The 19,010-nt window shown below is 35.0% G+C and overlaps 1 long non-coding RNA gene across 1 annotated transcript; it reads right to left on the bottom strand.

Moving 5' to 3' along the window:
- Positions 1–3,919: 3,919 nt before the first annotated feature.
- On the bottom strand, positions 3,920–17,341 carry LOC149769212 (uncharacterized). The gene is made up of 4 exons (XR_016419346.1): positions 17,177–17,341; positions 15,157–15,405; positions 6,904–7,080; positions 3,920–4,763 (listed from the first exon to the last, which is right to left on the bottom strand). It is a non-coding gene; the product is annotated as an uncharacterized LOC149769212 (long non-coding RNA).
- Positions 17,342–19,010: the final 1,669 nt, after the last annotated feature.

The following is a 19,010-nucleotide window of genomic DNA, read 5'->3' as shown; positions in this document are numbered from 1 at the left end:
CCGTTCATGTTTAGCATGTAGTCACTAGAGAGTCAGTGTCTAAGGCTCTCGTCTTTACGATAACTTCTGAGCGGGTGGGTTTGGCTCTAGATTCGACCAACATCGGTATGTGAGAATACCTATACATTAACGAGTCGTTGCCTTAATGATGCATTCCCTTGCAAACGTTAACGCATTGCTACTGGTATATTGTTAAGATGCAATGGCTGTAAATGTGAATGAAAATTGCAATATATTTAGCAAATATGCAATACTTCCCTATAATATAGAAGGCATGGGTAAGAGGAAACGTATTAATGATTATGACGGAGTATATCCATTCATGCACGTGTAACATACTGTAAGAAATACACATAGGAGGTAAAGGTCAGAGTGTCACATGCAACTGTACATATCCAATCTATAATATAATCGAAGGTTGCCAAAGGAAAATATACAGAGAGTAGTTATATCAATGTCTTTTTCAGGTGTCATGTACTTGCAGAAACCAATTCTGATTGGGGAAAATTTAGCAGATCAAATTGACATCAACTCCATGTTGGTCTGAGATCGCCTATTTAGCTGACCTCTACTTAATACTCTTATGCATAATAATTATATGCAAATAAGATTAGCCTCATGTGGGTCTGAACTTATTTATTTAGTTGCCATCTGACTAATAATCAGATGCACAAGATGTTGGTCTGAGATTTTTAATTCGTTGATATCTAACTGATCATCATTTACAAGAGTCGTTAGGGCCATGTTGGAAAGAGATCGCTTACTTACGTGATATGTAAGTAGTATTCATACGACCGAGGCATCGTACACAAAATCTAGGTCAGTAGGGTGTATATGTAAAAATATATGTCACTGCTTTTCATAGAAATGATGGTTTAAAATTTGTGTTGCCGTAATTTAATACAGGAGTCGTTTATAAATTTATGTATGTCTGCTACATATATGAATATCTCAAAAACGAAATGATTCAGATCTAAGGTGAAACATGTTAATTTGTTATTATAACAAAGACATTTAATTAAGCATATATTGTTTGTTTGAGCAACTTAGACCGACATATAATCAAAATAGTCATTGACCACTGAAAATTAACAGTGTTAAAGAAGGATTTATACAGTGTTGGTCCTATGTAAAAATGTTTGTTATTCAAGGAATTAACTTGAATACCTTAATCAAAACTATACAATGACTTCCTCACAAAGCAATAATTAGTTTTTATTTGTACCTTTAATTCAGACTTCTTTTCATTTTTCTGCAATCTGTTATCATCTGATGACACTTCATCAAAAAACTGTCTAGTGGACCATTTTCATGTCATAAATCGAGTATTCTATTAGCCAGTTTCCTTCAGATAAGGAATCAGCTTCCAATAATGGGTATGAACTATTATAGTATATTTTTTAAATATCACGTTTTTTATCTATACATGGGTGAACTCAAACAGTTGCAAATTGATTAAATATTGTAAATATTTTATCAAAATAAATTGCTCATCTGTGGGAGCACGTCAGTGTCAAACAAGGAATCTACCCTTAATAATCTAAACGAGCTGAGAAAGCTGATTACCATAATATATGTAAGCACGTATTCCATTGTGCATTAATTTTATACTCAGGGATGCGAGACAGCAATCAAGTCACATACACTGGTCATGTTAATATTTCATGAGGAAGATAATAAGAAATAATTCACTAAAATTATCATGCAATCAATGTGATCAATTAATTCATTTCATATTCTCTGCTCTATTCCCAACGTGCCAGTTTGAACATTTTAACATGAAAACGCAATCACGGAATGAACAAAATATAAATAAAATATGAAAGAAATAACAAAATATTTGTCTGTAGAACTGAAATAGAACACTAATGATACATACATAATGATGCTATTTCACACTACTTTCAGAAAATTCATCCTTTTTGCTCCATCATGCAGACATAAGCATGTGCAATCAGTTTGTTTGCATGTTTGTTAAAAGCATTGTGTTACGGAATCCTCACGTTAAACGTTTAATGACGTAGCAGGACATCAAAGTCAATAATGAAGAGAGCAAAGTTTGAAATAAATTATTTTTGGAGTGTAAAAATAGAAACAAAAGGAGATAAAAAAAATGAACTACTTCAAGGTTTTTAGCATTATTAGAAAAAATATGCAACGACTAATGTGTAAAATATTTTGAATAATGATTTAATCTGAAACGTATAGGCTATTTCATGTGTGGAAACTCTTATGAGACTTATTCATAACTGTATGCAGGTGAAGGCAACTGCAGCAAATATACCAGTGAAAATGATTGTAAATCTTGAATTCTATGAATGCTAATTGTCTAATATTTATTCAAGATCTAATAATCCAGATACATTTTAGTGTTAAAGATGAAGTTCATTTTATTTGTTTATTCAGTAAAACCTGTGAGGGGAATCGTTGGATTTGTAAATTAAAAAACTCAAAGTACCAAATACTCTAGTTGATATATTTTACGTGACCGGAATAAAATATTAACAATATCATATGAAGGCAAACGTACACATTCCACGTGTTATCACTGACAGGAATTAAAAGTGTTGCTAGCAGCAATAGGAGGGTATGGATAATGTATTTGTCCTGCTTGAGTCGCGTATTCATACTAATTCTGTATTGTCTGGTGGGAATCCAGCAACATACTATTTTGTTTTACAGTGGGATGGGAATACTGCACAATATTAATTCTTTACAGTGGAATGCGGATACTGTAACACACTACTTCTGTACAGTCTTACTTTGATTTCGCAGCACACGTATTATGTAAGTCTCGTGGAGATATTGCTTAATATTTCTCCTAATTTTCGTTTAGATACGACACTTTAAGGGAGATATTGTCAAAGCAGATATTGGTTATGGAATAAAAATTACTGTAACTGTTGAAGTTCTGCTGTATCTGAATAAAAATTGGATCGGTGACGTAAATTACAAAAAAAGGCCATATCACGGAAAGGAGAGAGTTGTTTCTGAACGAGAGATAATACAGAATAATTTAAATAAAGATTTATGATAATCTTATACACCGACTTCTTAATTAATCCAAAGTGGAAAATGGGAGCCAGCAATCGGCGAGTTTTGACCCATACTCCGTGCAAAGAATCCACTTCCGGGATTAGGGGGTGCACTGTGGTACTAAAATGAATATTCGTAAGAACTGAACAAGTCATTCGGCACAGTAATGTATGCAAGGCATGCTACTTAATTCAATGGTAAAAAATAATTCAGTGCAACAGCATTAATCGACATGTTTAACAATTGCTCTCTTACCTGTATGACTTCCTTTTTTCAAACATTAACGTTTGCTTGTTGCCAATCTTGCACTATATTTTGGAAAACAAAATTAACCTAATTTCTATGTAACATAATTTAAGGTTCAATCAATACCCATCAAAACTGAATTGTCCATCGCGTGTAGTCAAAATTATGATGAAAAGTATAGTAAATCCTTATCCGATGTATTACTTTATTTAATCAAGAGGTTTACTTAAATATGTGTTCTTTTCATCCGTTGTATGTAACAGTTATACGCAATTGTATGGTTGACATATACAATTGAATTGCAGCATGACAGGTCATTAAAGTCCAGTCATTTTTACTTTGCTTGATTCATGCGTGGACAAATATCAAACATGAATACATGCAGTAAAGTTTTATTTTTAAATGGGTTTAAGTATTCTTGATGTCTAATTCTCATTGTGTATAAGAAAGGGTCAGCATTCTTGACATCATTGATGATCAGTTCACCTTAGTAAATTCCAGCAACTGTATGCTTTGAAAACATATTGGTCCCTTTTGCTAGTTCGTTAGATATGTGTATTAAAGAAATAGAGTTAGATCAGAAAATTAGAATTTGGAAACATTCAGTGGGATGTTTATGATAAACGAGATACATGTATACAACACATATTTTATTGCTTTAGAATGGTCATACTAACTGTACATTATACGAATTTAAAAAAAAGAGATGACAGATTTTTTGCCAAACATTGATGGAAAGCACAAAGCTATCAGACCAGTACAGCTTGTGTTTGGTTCATCTCAGTTGTGTCTGCAGGCAACATAAGATTATGGGGTTTGGTACATAGTTATAATGTTTCCCGTCAATGGTGATTTATTTCTAGTTACTTTATATTTCTCGTCAGGGTAGATACTTCTGTAATTACAATTATTCCCGCCTATGAGGTTTCATTTATTGAGATAACCCCTTTCTAAGAGACAAAAAGTACATAAAATAAAATAGCAATGACTAAATGGACTAAGTTAATCTTACTGTGGTAAACCTCGTTTTATATCAAAAGGCAATTAATATAAGTATAAACGCAGATTAAGGCAGAAAAATACATTACACATTATAATGTATGCAATCCTTTATTGTCAGTCAAATTTTATATTTAACATTTCCAGCTATATGCTAAATTTCAAGTTTAAATTTGTAGTATATTACGTTCATCCTTACACGGTAGTAAGATATAGTATATGTTAGATATTTGCTGTAATTCATCGTGATGGGGCATATGTTATCTGAAAGGATTAAATGTGCCTCTGACAAATAAACCCCAGTTGTTTAGCGCAGTTAATGTTCGCAATTTTTCCGTAATCAGTGTAAAGACACGATTCAGCTCCAACATTTTGTGGATATCCGAAGTGCCAAGTTATATATGATGCCGCCGCACCATTCCACCCCTTATAAACTGTATTTGCATCCACGCCTCGAAGTCCAATCCAGAAAGCAATTTTCCCTGTAAGTATATATATATATATATATATATATATATATATATATATATATATATATATATATATATATATATATATGAATTTCAACCTATATAATATTTTAATGATGGATTATGTGTCGCATTATTCAGGACCAGCTGGACACAAATGATCAACTATACAAAATAGGAAGTCCCTGTGAAAACCCTATACAGATGTTCTACATCACGGGTAATTATCATATATATGTACACACATATATTGGGACAACTTGGTTATCAAGGACAATATGGATTATCGGAGGCTGCTTGCCAGATCCACTACTTCCATTATGTGTTTGAATCCAAAGATAAACATTCCAACTGAATAGCCAGCATAGGACGTGGTATGCAAATTGTGATTGATAATATAAGTAGCCTTACCATTCTAGTATGTGCTGATGTATTTACAACGAAAAATGTATGTATCATTCAGTGTTGATGCACATACAAAACATTTTTACGATAATAGTAGCATTATGTGTTGATGCAGTTACAAGGACAAATATTACAGTATTAGCATAATGTGTATATATCAGTACAAAGATAAGTACAATAATATTATCTTTCTCTGTTGAAGTAATAGCCAATAAAATATACGGTACCAAGAGCTTTCTTTGTTGATGTAACTGCATCTAACATATATGGTAGCGGTATCAGTGTGTGTTCATATAATTGCAACGGAAAGATAAGATTGTATAATCATTCTGTGTTAATATAATCCAGATGAAAATATATGTTAATAATATCATTGCACTGATGTAATTACTTTTGTGTTGATATACTTACTGATACAAGGTATGAAAGTATTTATAATTGTTTGCTGCTGCAATTACAAGGAAATCATGCAAAAGAAATATAATTATGTGATAGTGTACTAAGGAAGAAGTCATACCAAAGTCGTAGCATTCACTGCAGACGTAATTACGATGAAAACATATGATAGTAATATCAATTTTTCCTGATGTAAATGTATCCTAGAGCTGTATTAGAAATAATGATGTTTATGAGTTCATAACAGGAGATTGTGAATAAGATTGTTTAATCAACTTGATCTAATAACGTAGTGTATTTGTACAACAGTATACTTGTTCATCAGGAAGCTTCGTCATGTAAGTAATGGGACTAACATAGTATTAGCTGAAAATCATATCCCTGTTTATCTCCCTTTAGTATGATCCTTTAAGTAATGGAACGATAATATCATAACATGTCCTGAAACTGATACCCTTTCCATCACGATGCAGAATTCAGTATGATCAGCGAAGTCCTAAGACTATAATATACGCTGAAATTTACCAGCGCTTTCTTAGAAAACAAGCGTTTTATGTTATTGTCACATATATGTAATAATTTATTTCTTTCCCAGAGAGATTAAGTAAACTTAACTTGATTCAATAATGTCCAAAGAGTGCCCAGTGCAAATGACACTTTAGGATTATCAAGTTAATTGTCTTGTATTTAGAATTGGTTTATTGATACAGACAGAAGGTAGTTCTGAAGCATCAGCTTTTCAATATTCGACAATATTGTTGTCCTTGATTTCCAGTAAATTGATTTAGTTGACCATGAGTTTAGAGTACACGTACGTAGATTACTGGGAATGATAATAGTAACAGTTTATTAATTGCATACTCCATGAAGGCAAACGTGCTCTGACTTTTTACTAATTTGTTTGAAACAATAATCCAAAATATGCAGTATAATTCCCAAGTTGTCAAACTAATGCAAGAAATAAACTTAATGTTAAAGTGTTACTTTACGCAACCGTTTAAAAAAACAATTCCACTTTATGACTTGGACATTGTTTATAGATTTGACCACAGAATACTGCGGCTGGAATAATTTATTTTTGCAAAGAATCATATCGAGACCTCATTTAAAATTGCTGACTACTTACTAGATGTTAATAAAGACTTTTTCATAAAATACAAATGCTCTTAATATTTATAAGCATTATACAATGATGGAGCAGTTTTTTTCTGCACATAAATGATGTTACAGGCAAGCATTTTCTATATGGAAACATTATTTTGGTTATCTTGCGTCGACGTATGAAACTGTAACTTGGAAAGTTTTTGACTAGTATATCACTTTAAAGTAAAACGCAATAGCAAATTTATACCTGTCGTCAGCTTTCCGAAGTATGTTGGTTCAGTGTTTTTCCTTACGCTAAGCAGCTTGGCTCCCTCTGTTTCACATGAAGCCATTGCGTCAGTGTAGTTCTTCATTGTGGTGTGAATCTTATAGCACAGTTCAATAGTCTGGATGTATATATAGTCTCCATCACAAATCTGTGGCCCTGAACGCAAGAGAAAAATCAAAGTAAATACAGTTCACATATTATATGAGGTATTATATGAGGGTTTACTACATTTGAATGACATTAAATTAATCGCATACTTTATTCTTTGCGAATTGCAGCTGAGAGAGCATACATGGTAATGAATCAGACTCTCTTAAATGTCCCTAACTGAAAGCACATCTATGAAATTTATATCGCTGGATAGAAATGTACAATTACATGCAACAAAACAACACAGTACATTTTTTAGAAATAAATAATAACACTATATATATATATATATATATATATATATATATATATATATATATATATATATATATTAATATATAAAGAATACAAATAACATGCTAAGAAAAATCCTTTCAAGTACACTTGATCCAGCAAAGGTTCACGTGTATCAGGGATTAATTAAGATAAATGCAGCAATCTGCCAACGAACGTGTATCTAGCTAACCAGAGCGTGTCGACTGTTTAATTAGTCTTTTTCAAAGGCAAATATAAAACATAGGCAAGACAAACAAATAAAACAGACCCCAACTGGAGTCCCCACACCAGGAAAGAAAAGGAATCTTACTGGATAGGCCGCCGTAGAACATTGAACCCAAGTGTTTTAAACCAAGAAGACTAGAAAAAGACAAACATACACAAATAAAAATATATTTTGCAGCCGACAGATTTTCTTTTAAATAGTTCTCTAAATTTCCTTAACAACCCATGACTGCTAAAACAATGAAATATCCTGGATATAAATTTCGCTTACATAAATTTATATAAAATAACAGATGTTGTTATGGCTCATCAATTTCAAGGTCAATACAAATATGTTGCAGTATCAGCAACAAGCTTAAATAAACTAGTTGAAACATAACAAATTTAAAAGGTTGAATTCCTGTAGGAACAGACATGTAAAGTTTCGAAACCATGACCGTTTTTCAGTTTTGTTTGTTTGTCTTATCTATGTTTTGTATTTGCCATTGGCAAATACTCATTAAGGAATTTAAAGCACAAAGGCTAGCTAGATAACTTGTTTCGCACTGTTCGTTGTCAGTTAATGGCATATATATATATATATATATATATATATATATACAGAGTGTGAGAGAGCGAGATAAACTCCAAATTAATTTTAGTACATCCTAATCGTATTAAACTTGCTGTTATGTATACGTCAGCAAAAACATTACACTCAATGTTTCTTTGTTTGTTACATATAAAACAAGTTATTCAGAATCTGATATCTGTGATAAAGGGCGTTTCTCTAATGTATCCCTGTATTTTCCCACATAGCATAAGAAAAGAAATCATTCATCTAACATTCTTTCGCGATTGCGAAATTACAGAGTAGCCTAAATAAGTTTCTCTTTTAATAATGCCGATATATATTTCAAGTTTATACTTTAAAGTGTAGCAATTGTTGCTTCACTGTCGATTTTTTTTTCTTCAAGTATTATAATTGCATATTCCCTACATGAATCTAAGTAGCAGTTAACAAGGACATTACCATTATTATATTATTATAGTCTCCTCAGTTATTCAATGTAACATTCAACCAATAGTGCATTACAATCATATTATGCCTCCAACCTCCTCCTTTAGTCAATGTAAAATTTTACCAACAGAGCAATACGAACATGATACTCCTATACTCCAAACTCTTCCGTAACTAAGTGCAGTGTTGTAGATGTTCAATACAAACAGTACTTCTATTTATTGATTATGGCGTAAGATTTCATACCTTGTATTTCAAACCAAATCTTGCGTATAATGAACTGGACGAATTTAGTCTTTTAATTGTCGGAACTAAATGCAAATAATAACCACGAGGAAAAGAACTATGCAATCGGTTTGTGCTAACTACTCACCGTTTCTTACTAAAACCGCAATCCTATTCATGCCCTTGGTGATAAAAGTAAGATATAAGAATGTGGATTTATTATCCTTGTATTTTATTGTGGCAGCAGCTGAGAGTAAAGAAAGCCCAGTCTCCCTTGAGGTTTATGTTCTTCATTGAACCAGAAGGTGAAGATATAAATGTCTGAAGGAAATACTGCGGATATCAGACATTGTACCTAACAGCGTAGCTGTACACTTTGATCAAAATAAAATAGTCCCGGATGCGTACCTGACAAACCCCACAAAGAATTGTTCAATTCTCCACATGATCATTCGTGAGGCCAAGGAACTATTTTCACTCGCACAAGCAATCCCGCACCAGTGTGTTATAGTCAGGATAGTCGCAACAGAGATTCCGGATTGGCAATGTTATACCATTTTGATAGAGAATGCGCATTATCTGGCAGTAACATCGTTTCTTTCAGGCACAAAAGAATATGCTTTGTGTGGAGCCAGGAAAACTCGCCAAGGTCATTTCTTAGCGCGTTCTATGTCAGATAAATATATATCCATTTCTTTCAGGACAAGCTCATCCAACTCTTATGTGCGCCTATCCGTTTCAAACTCATTGTCGGGGGTCCTGCGTATAGCTCCAGCAATTAGACCGAGTTTTTGTTTTTATGTTGGGTCAATCAGTATTGAAGAATATGTGACCGCAACTCCATAGCAGTTTTGAACTCGAGACGCCGAGAAGGACGATCTCATTCACGCATTCGATCTACCTCTTAATTTGTATTTCTCTTAAATACTTTATATTCACATTATTTATAGAGAACATTGCTTTTTCTGTTTCGTTATTTTAAATTCATTATGTATCGACCCTATTAATCATCAGCTCTATATATGCTACAGCCATCTTTATAATAATGTTATTCTTAGTTGTAAACAATACTGTGCATTGAAAAGTGAGGTAATAATAATACTAATAATATCACGAACAAAACGACTGGCTCAGGAGCTTATGATAACACTGAAGCGCTATTTACTAGCCCGCGATGCGGCGAAGCAACATTTACAATGTCGTCGCGAAAGCCTGGAAGATACCACTGCTGGATTCGAAGAAACATTTGCCCTCTTCATGAGGCCCACGAACGAAATCGACACAGCGACATTGTGTGTGGAATTGCCAAGCGCCAGCCAATACTTGCCAGACACAAAAGATGTAGCATCAGCAGCCACGCTTGAACTTGGTGTGACTGTAATAACAACCACATTGACATCAGGTGGCGCCCCAATAGGAGTATGTACCCGGGCAAAATCGTTACTAGCTGGAGCTGTTTCCGGCTGGAGTAATTTAATGTCAGTCAGGCTCACACGAAAATTCAAAAGCACATCCCGTAAAAGACATCCGCGGCAGGGAGCCTGCACGGATTTACACAGTTGTATCAGCTGGACATTGGCGACGGTGGGATTATCACCGATAAATGTAAAGCATGTCCGTCCAAACTTGAATATTTTAACATGGAAGAAAATAAAACATTGTAGTGAGTAGGCTAGCTGGCCAACAACAACAACAACAACAACAACAACATACAATATTTTTGGACCTACACTATCTCCCCCTGCGGGTCCGGGGTTGTAGAATTGGTCCGACGTGCCTCGCTACTTGTCGTAAAAGGCGACTAAGTAGAGGCAACCTGTTTGCCGTGGGTTGCGTCGCGTGTCGGGGGAGGAAAGGATCCTGGTAGTTGAGCAGAGCCTTTCCATGCAATACACTACTTTGGCCTCTACTTCTCTTAGACGGGTGGTCGGGATGGGCGCGGTTCCGACAAATCAGCTGGTCACGCCGAGCCCTAGGAAGTCTTTATTAACTCTCTCACCTTCTTTATCTTTCTCCTTGTATCTCTCTTGATACCACGGTTGCCCCTATATTCTAGTCCTTTTTCTTTCCCTTTTTCAAGTCTTAGAAGACTTCCTGGAAGGCGGTGGCTTAAAGGGTCAATCGGGGGGTAATTTTACCGACCTTAGAAATTGGCGATTTCAGGGTCAATTAAAGGTAATTTTATCAACTGAGTATAGCATCTGTGTATCCCTGGCACTTAAAAAGTGTCCCCTTGTTGGGCTCCTTGGTGGGTGGGGAGCATGGGTGCTGAATTTTAATTAAGCCAAGATGGAAAATCAAAAATATTAAAATAAGCGTTCCAAAACGGGAACTGACTCAGATGATGAACCATGTAGTGTGGAATCCTTTCCTCGCTTCATGGTCATCCAATCAAAAGATGAAATCATATCCCTAGCCGCACTATCGCCATTTATAATCGAAAAGACTATACTTGGATTAGTCGGCAAACCAAAAAGCATTATAAAGATTAAATCAGGTGGTCTGCTTGTGGAGTGCGAACGTAAAGCACATACTGAGAACATTAAAAAAAAGCTATTTCATGACATTCCAGTAACATGTTTCGCACACACATCACTTAATACATCAAAAGGCGTCATTCGTTGCCGTGACCTAGCTGGAGTCAGCGACAAAGAAATCGTCGAGGGCATGAAAAATGAAGGTGTCACTGCAGTCCGCAGAATTCGTATCAAGCGAAACAACAATCTGCAGGACACCAACACCATTATACTCACCTTCAACAAACCAACGGTACCTAAAGTTGTCAAAGTTGGCTTCCTACAAGTTAAGGTTGATCAATTCTCGGCTTGTCTGGTACTTGGAAACTAGTAATTTAATATCTCCTTTCCAAAGTGGCGTTCGATATGGCCGGAGCACCAACGATCATCTGGTTAGGCTAGAAACATTTATTCGAGATGCATTTATCAAGAAAGAACACTTAGTAGCGATTTTCGTCGATTTAGAAAAGGCCTATGACACGACATGGAAGTACGGATACTAAATGACCTGCACGATCTAGGTCTAAAAGGCCGTCTGCCTTCTTTCATATCCAACTTTCTCTCCGACAGAGAATTCAAGGTACGAGTGGGCTCTTCTCTCTCAGATTTGCACGAGCAAGAGATGGGTGTGCCCCAGGGCAGTATTTTATCTGTGACACTTTTCAATATCAAAATTAATAGCATCACCAAGTGTTTGACTCCTGGTGTAGATTGCTCGCTCTATGTTGATGATTTTCGCATATGTTATCGATCGAAGCACATGCATACAATTGAAAGACAACTTCAGCAAAATATAAACAAGATTCAAAGTTGGGCCAGTGCAAACGGTTTCAAATTCTCGAAGTCCAAAGCAGTATGCTTGCATTTCTGTCAGTTACGAAGACATCATGATGAACCTCACCTCACGCTGGACGGAACACCTATTCCAGTTGTTGAGGTAACAAAATCTTTAGGTGTTATCTTTGACAGAAGACTGACTTTTATTCCACACCTAAAGAACTTGAAAGCTAAATGCTCAAAAGCACTTGACCTACTTAAAGTAGTAGCGCACACTGACTGGGGTGCTAATAGAAAAGTCATACTCAATTTATATAGAACGTTTATACGGTCCAAACTAGACTATGGTTGCGTTGTGTATGGTTCAGCCAGAAAATCATATTTGAAAATGCTTGATCCAATTCATCATCAGGGAATAAGACTGGCTCTGGGAGCATTTAAAACATCCCCTTGTGAAAGCCTACTAGCTGAAGCGAACGAACCACCGTTATCGCATCGTAGAGAAATGCTTTCCGCACAGTATGCTCTCAAATTAAAATCAAATCCTCTGAATCCTGCTTTTTCGGCTGTTTTTCAACCCAAATACAAAACCTTATACGAAAACAAACCAAACATGATACCTTCCTTTGGCATTAGAATATCGTCCAACCTTGACATTACAAAAATTAATCTTTCTACAATTCAGAAAACGTCCATCTCTGAAACACCACCCTGGCTACTCAAACAACCGAAAGTACTTTTTACGCTACACGATGGAAAAAATCGGAGAGAAACCCTTCTGTCTTCCACAACTCTTACCATGATCTCCTCACCGAATTTAAAAACTACACAAGACTTTACACAGATGGATCCAAGGATGAGGAAAAGACTGTTGCAGCCTTTCTTTTGGAAATCACACAACGCAAGTTCGCTTACCAAATGGAACATCGACTTTTACAGCCGAAATCAGAGCAATGGACCTTGCTCTGCAACATATAGAAAAGAAACATATTTTAAACAGTATCAACTACTCCGACTCGCTATCAGTACCCCAGTCACTACACAACAGAAAACTGGAGAACCCATTATTGAAAAACATACTCGTCAAAAATACCTAGCTGAGTGTATCCCACAATATAATATAATGTTGGTTACCTAGACATATTGGTATTAAAGGTAACGAAAAAGCAGATAGCGCTGCTAAAATGGCCCTTACTCAAGAACAATCTGACTTTAAAATACCGTACACTGATTTTAAACCTTGTATCAGAAAGTTCTTTCGTCAGAAGTGGCAGGCATCATGGAATAATGCCGTGAATAACAAACTTCATGCAATCAAGCCAACTTTAGGAGAATGGACTACTTCCTACAGAACCACGCGTAGGGAGGAGGTTGTCATTGCAAGAATCCGAATTGGTCATACTCATATCACCCACTCCCACATACTAAAAGGTGAAGACCCACCAGAGTGCGTTTCTTGCAATGAACCATTCACTGTTAAGCATTTTATGATAGAATGCTTTGACCTGCAACCTACGCGCGATCGTTATTACATTGTGCATGACATGAAAGAACTTTTTGATACTATAAACATCACTCGTATTATAGAGTTCCTGAAAGCCGTAAATATTTACTCTGAACTCTGACTTTAATGCTATCACCTTGTGCAGTTTTTATGCAATATATATACCGTCCCATTTTAATACTTTTCATCTTTTTTCATTAACATAGAACATTTACATCTCCCGTTGATCGGGAAGCTTTATTTTGCACCGTTAACATGTTACCGTTTTTCATTTCAACCATGTGTTCTTTTATATCGCTGGTTAATATAGGACCTTTTATAATTTTTAAAAAAAAGAGTATGCAAATAACTTTTTGTTTGGCGCTAAATAGCCTAACAGTGCTGATGCGCCGTTAAAAAAGTCAACCAATTAATCAACCTACACTATCGTGCCCATTTTACTCAAAAAATCCTCTTACTTTTCGACGATTTGCAATTGCCGATCCGATTTAGCTCTTATGTTGTCAACGTCACGTACAAACGGAACTAACTCCTCCACGTTTCTGTCAGTCTTCCACACGGCGTTTTAAATTTATTTGACATTTCTAAGTTATTTTGACAACGTACATCATCCGCTACTAATAAAGGCTAAATATTTTCATTATTCTCATCAATTTCGGATATGATCAGCAGTGGATCTCTCTAGTAGGATATGTAGTGTTTTTTTTTGTTTTTGTTTTTTTTTTATCGCGGGCGTCAATCGAACTTTATATTGTAATTTCTAATGTTAACCATGTGTTCTCATTACGCGGTAATAAACTGTAAATGATATATCAAGTAAACAGCGCGTTAGATCAGTGCGGCATACGCTCTCCTAGCATAATCAGATATACAATAAAAATACATTTCATTCCTGGGCCCGTTCACCCTGTTTCAAATGAATGTCCTTTTATATTTATATTTGATAGCGAGCAGTCCTCCTGAGCCTCGTGTAGGCCAGTATGTTCAGTACTGTCAAATATTCCTTACGATTACGACAAACGAAATAGATTATAATAACATGACTTTACTCACCACACTGATTAATATATTCAGGATGGTGTGTACTAAGTGCAGCGCACTCAATATGCATAATGTTTGTCCTGGATGATATAAAGTTTTACCACACCCAGGCATCAGGAGTTTTTTCTTCTTCTTTTAGTTGGTTTCGCAGGGTATTCTTGAGCTCTTAGGGGGTAGCGGAAGCTATGATGGGGGGCTGGTTGCCTTCCATTAGAGATATGAATCGTGATCGAGAAAATAACCTTAAACATGGGTGGCTTCTCCCACTCCTCTGACTCTTTTCGAAATGTAAATATGTATTTTTTTGGTAAGCATATCTGTGTACATTTTCATGCTTGTTTATTTTTAATTAAACATTGCAAATTGACAGATTGCTGTCGTCAGTAAGTTATTTTGTTTAGTTCATTCATCCACACTATACATACTCGTACATTTCTTAATCATATATTATATTGTTTCAGTTGTAATCGATAAATAAAGATGATATTGTTTATGTTATTCGTCTATATGTTACATACGTGTGTAGTAGTTCCATCCTTGCTGCATTGCGTGACTCACAGGGAGACCGCGTTTGTATGACTGAGACCCCATACAGTTTTTCATTGAAGGGTGGTGGAAGAATGACCTGCAAGATGGATCCATTCCGCAAAACAAGGCACAATCGATCAACGGGCACTCATTTTTCTCCCACAATATAGATGATGAGTCGAGGTTGCTTTCTGAATCATGATCTAAGTTCCAGTTGCTACATCTACTCATCGAGGTATCTGTAGATGAAAGTAATGTGTTATTTATAAATTATCTAAACGAAACTATTTTTGCAGGATCGATATTTATTGTTAAACGAATCTTTACTTCCAGTTTATATAGCTAACAATGCAGTCGTTGTTATGTTTAGTTTCGAGGTCATTTTCAATCTCAGTTCAATTATAATTGTAGAACAATGGAGAATTGTATTAATCTTTATCATTGCAATATATTTTGACTGATAAAGATAAGCATCTACTAAGTCAGTTTTTTCGTCAGTGTATAACATATTTGTGTGTTGCATCCTACTTGGCGAGGTGCATAACTAACAGGAGACCTCAGATGTTTTTTTACTGAAATTTTAGCCTGAACTAGTTAGAAAAGTATAGTGAAGAAGGCTACACATCGCGTATTCAAGGCATATATACAACAACATAGGAACAAGTAGATACGGTCAGTTTCATTCCGAATTTTATTGTTTGTTTTCGAAACAATGACTCAGTATCTACTTATTGCTTGAAATATCTTGGAAGAAAATATATATGAATGTGGGACAACAATACATATATATCTATGATAAATATAATTTCAAATTCTACTTGAGGTTTTTATCAGCAACGGTTACGATTCTTCGTCAGCGATCCAAACTGTATGTTCCGCTGTCGAACTTAGTAAGGGAACTTCCTAATACCTTGACCCATAATTGCGTAGTGATCAGGCAACCGTTACTTTAATACATCGCAACATATTGTTTGAACTTTTCAATACCAAGATAAAAATCCTATTCAATAATCGAAATTCCTGTATATCAATATATATATATATATATATATATATATATATATATATATATATATATATATATATACCATTTAATACCATTTAAAAGCGAATCATCGACATTTAAATAAACATTAAACATTGGTCATACATGCAATGTTCAACCTTGCTAAAATATGGAAACAAGAACACCGCGGAAAATATTCCAGGAGAACATTCAAAACGAATACTGCTCAATGAAAACGTGAATCAAAACATGTATATTTTATTATATCAAAAATTAAATTGAACACTTAATAAACAAGCAAACATGTGTCATTGATAAACTATATTTACCACAAACCACTTAATGCATAAGTTTAAAAAAAATCCGTTATTTTACATCAACACAATTAGGTACAGACATAGAGTATAAGCATTATAAGGTTATATGTTTAGTTTTATTGACATAATAATGGATGTAACAATAACCTTTCTAGAAACAGAAGCTACTTGTAATATAGTTCATTAAGTGATATAGCACGTACATTAACTCTTAAACAGACTGAGATATTTTCGTGATTTTAAAATTATATATAAAATAAATGTCAAGCAACCCACACGTACGTTCCTGCAAAAGTTGAAATCATAATTTGCAGTACAAGCAGGAAAGCCGCCAAAATGCATTGACATCAGTTTTAAAGTAGCAGCTCTGCAGTTAGTGTCCGAATAAAATGGTGTGGAGTTATGCATGTCTGCCATGAAATATTTATATTAAAGAAAGTTTGACCATGTGCTTTCCTAATTAATGCCGTTTCATCTGTGTACTGTTCTCTTATTTTGTTTATTTACAATGTTTCTTTTCCGATCTGTATACTTTTGCTTTTTTGGTGTTTGCTAGTGGGGCCTACTTTGTGATATTACTTTTGGTTTTGTCGTAGAACACACACAAAAAACTATCAATTAACAGTAACACGTCTTATTGTCAATTGCCAGTTTTAATAGGAAAGAAAGACAGATAGTAATGCTTACCAGAGGCTTGTGATCCTGCTATCAGGAAAAAGACAGCGAGAGGATAAACGTAGGTTGTTAACCTTAACAGGCATGATTTCATGATGGAGCTGCAGAGTAAAACAAAGCAATACATTTGTGTTCTTCCACGAAGCATCCCAGTCGAGGAACAACGCTATTAGCAGACGACAAGCGAAACAACGGAACGCTTATGGAGAATATGAATATCTACAAAGGGAAGGGACATACGAGTTGGCCTGTCAAGACATCGTTTCATCAATGTAGAGTGTCACTAGTCGCCCAATGAAAATGTAACAATTTTATTTACGTGTATTGATTGGCAAGTGAATGTTTCTAGACTGCTCCTCGAAATTGTATTGTTTGACGCGGACACGCCCTTAACATCAATAATTTATAGCCACATATTAATGAACATAAGTTAACGACGTCAATCCATTAGCCAGAGGTATTGATTGACTGAGAAAATATATTAGTCCATCGCATGGAAGTGATGATTGACTGAGAAAATGCACCAATTCGGAAGTCAGAACGGTGGATTGACCAAGAAAGGACAGGTCTACAGTTAATGTACATTAAAGTATAGTAAGTCAAACGATATCGAAATTCATGATCTAGAACTCAAAACCTATGTTAGTTTTCTGCAAAATGATCTTAAATATATGATTAATTGGAATTACTCATTTGTATTGTATAAAAAATACCGATTATACAAGATTTCAAATTTTGCCATGGCACTTATTGTGAACGATTCGATCCAGATATATACGTATGATCCATAGTACCAGATATATTGGATATTACATTTATTGGGATGACATTTAGATAATTCCCTAATTTTTTTGATATTATAACAAAATTCCGACAAGCTAAGAAAACGAACCATGAGTAAGCGAGCTTTCTCTCTCTCTCTCTTTCTCTTTCTCTGTGTGTGTTCGACTCTAATGAATCCTTTTCAAAGTCAAAGACAAAACATAGACAAGACAAACAAATAAAACAGAAAAACGGTTATGTTTGTAAATCTTTACTTGGCTGTTTCTACAAACGTTTAACTTTATTATGTTTCAACTAGTTTTTTCAGCTAGTTGCTGATACTGGAAAATGTTTGTATTGACCTAGAAACTGATGAGTCATAACGACATTTGTTATTGTATGTAAATTTATGTAAGCGCAAATTATATCCCGGATATTTCATTGGTATAGCAGTCACAGACTATTAAGCAAATTTAGAGAATTATTTAAAATAAAATATATCGGCTGAAAAAGATAATTGTATTCGTGCATGTTGTCTTTGTGTAGTCTTCTTGGTTTAAACCGCATGGTCTTATTGTTCTGAGCTGGCGTATCCAGTAAGATTTCTTTTCTTTCCTAGGTCGGGAACTCCAGTTGAGGTTGTGAGCAATTGCAATAAGTGTAATATCACTAAAAGTGTGGTCAGGGGAGGAGAAGTGTTCTGCGACCGAGCTTCTGTACAGCTTCTTTGTCATCCAACCAGATCTATGAAGGTTGATCCTTTGTGTAGCTTTTAAGTTTCTCCAATGTACTGAAGGCTACAGATCTTGCATGTGATGAGAAAAATAACATTGTCTTTTTTGCACTTTTTGTTTGGACCATGTATGTTTAGTTGTTCTCTACTCACTGTGCTAGAAAATGACCTGGTCTCTATCATATGTTGACATGTGTTGCACCTTTTATCACCGCAGGGGACAGATTGACTAGGGTGGTCTTGATTAGTAATTGGCGTTAGCTTCGCCCTAACTAGGATGTATTGAGGGTTTTTTTTTGGTCTCCGGTAGGCTGCTACAGGTTCGTTAAGGAGGATTAACTTTAGTGCTTC

Source organism: Sinohyriopsis cumingii, unplaced genomic scaffold (assembly GCF_028554795.1).
Source record: "Sinohyriopsis cumingii isolate HCF-2022 unplaced genomic scaffold, ASM2855479v2 utg004328l, whole genome shotgun sequence".
In the NCBI taxonomy this organism is placed as follows: domain Eukaryota; kingdom Metazoa; phylum Mollusca; class Bivalvia; order Unionida; family Unionidae; genus Sinohyriopsis; species Sinohyriopsis cumingii.
This window is presented reverse-complemented; position numbering and strand designations above follow the sequence as displayed.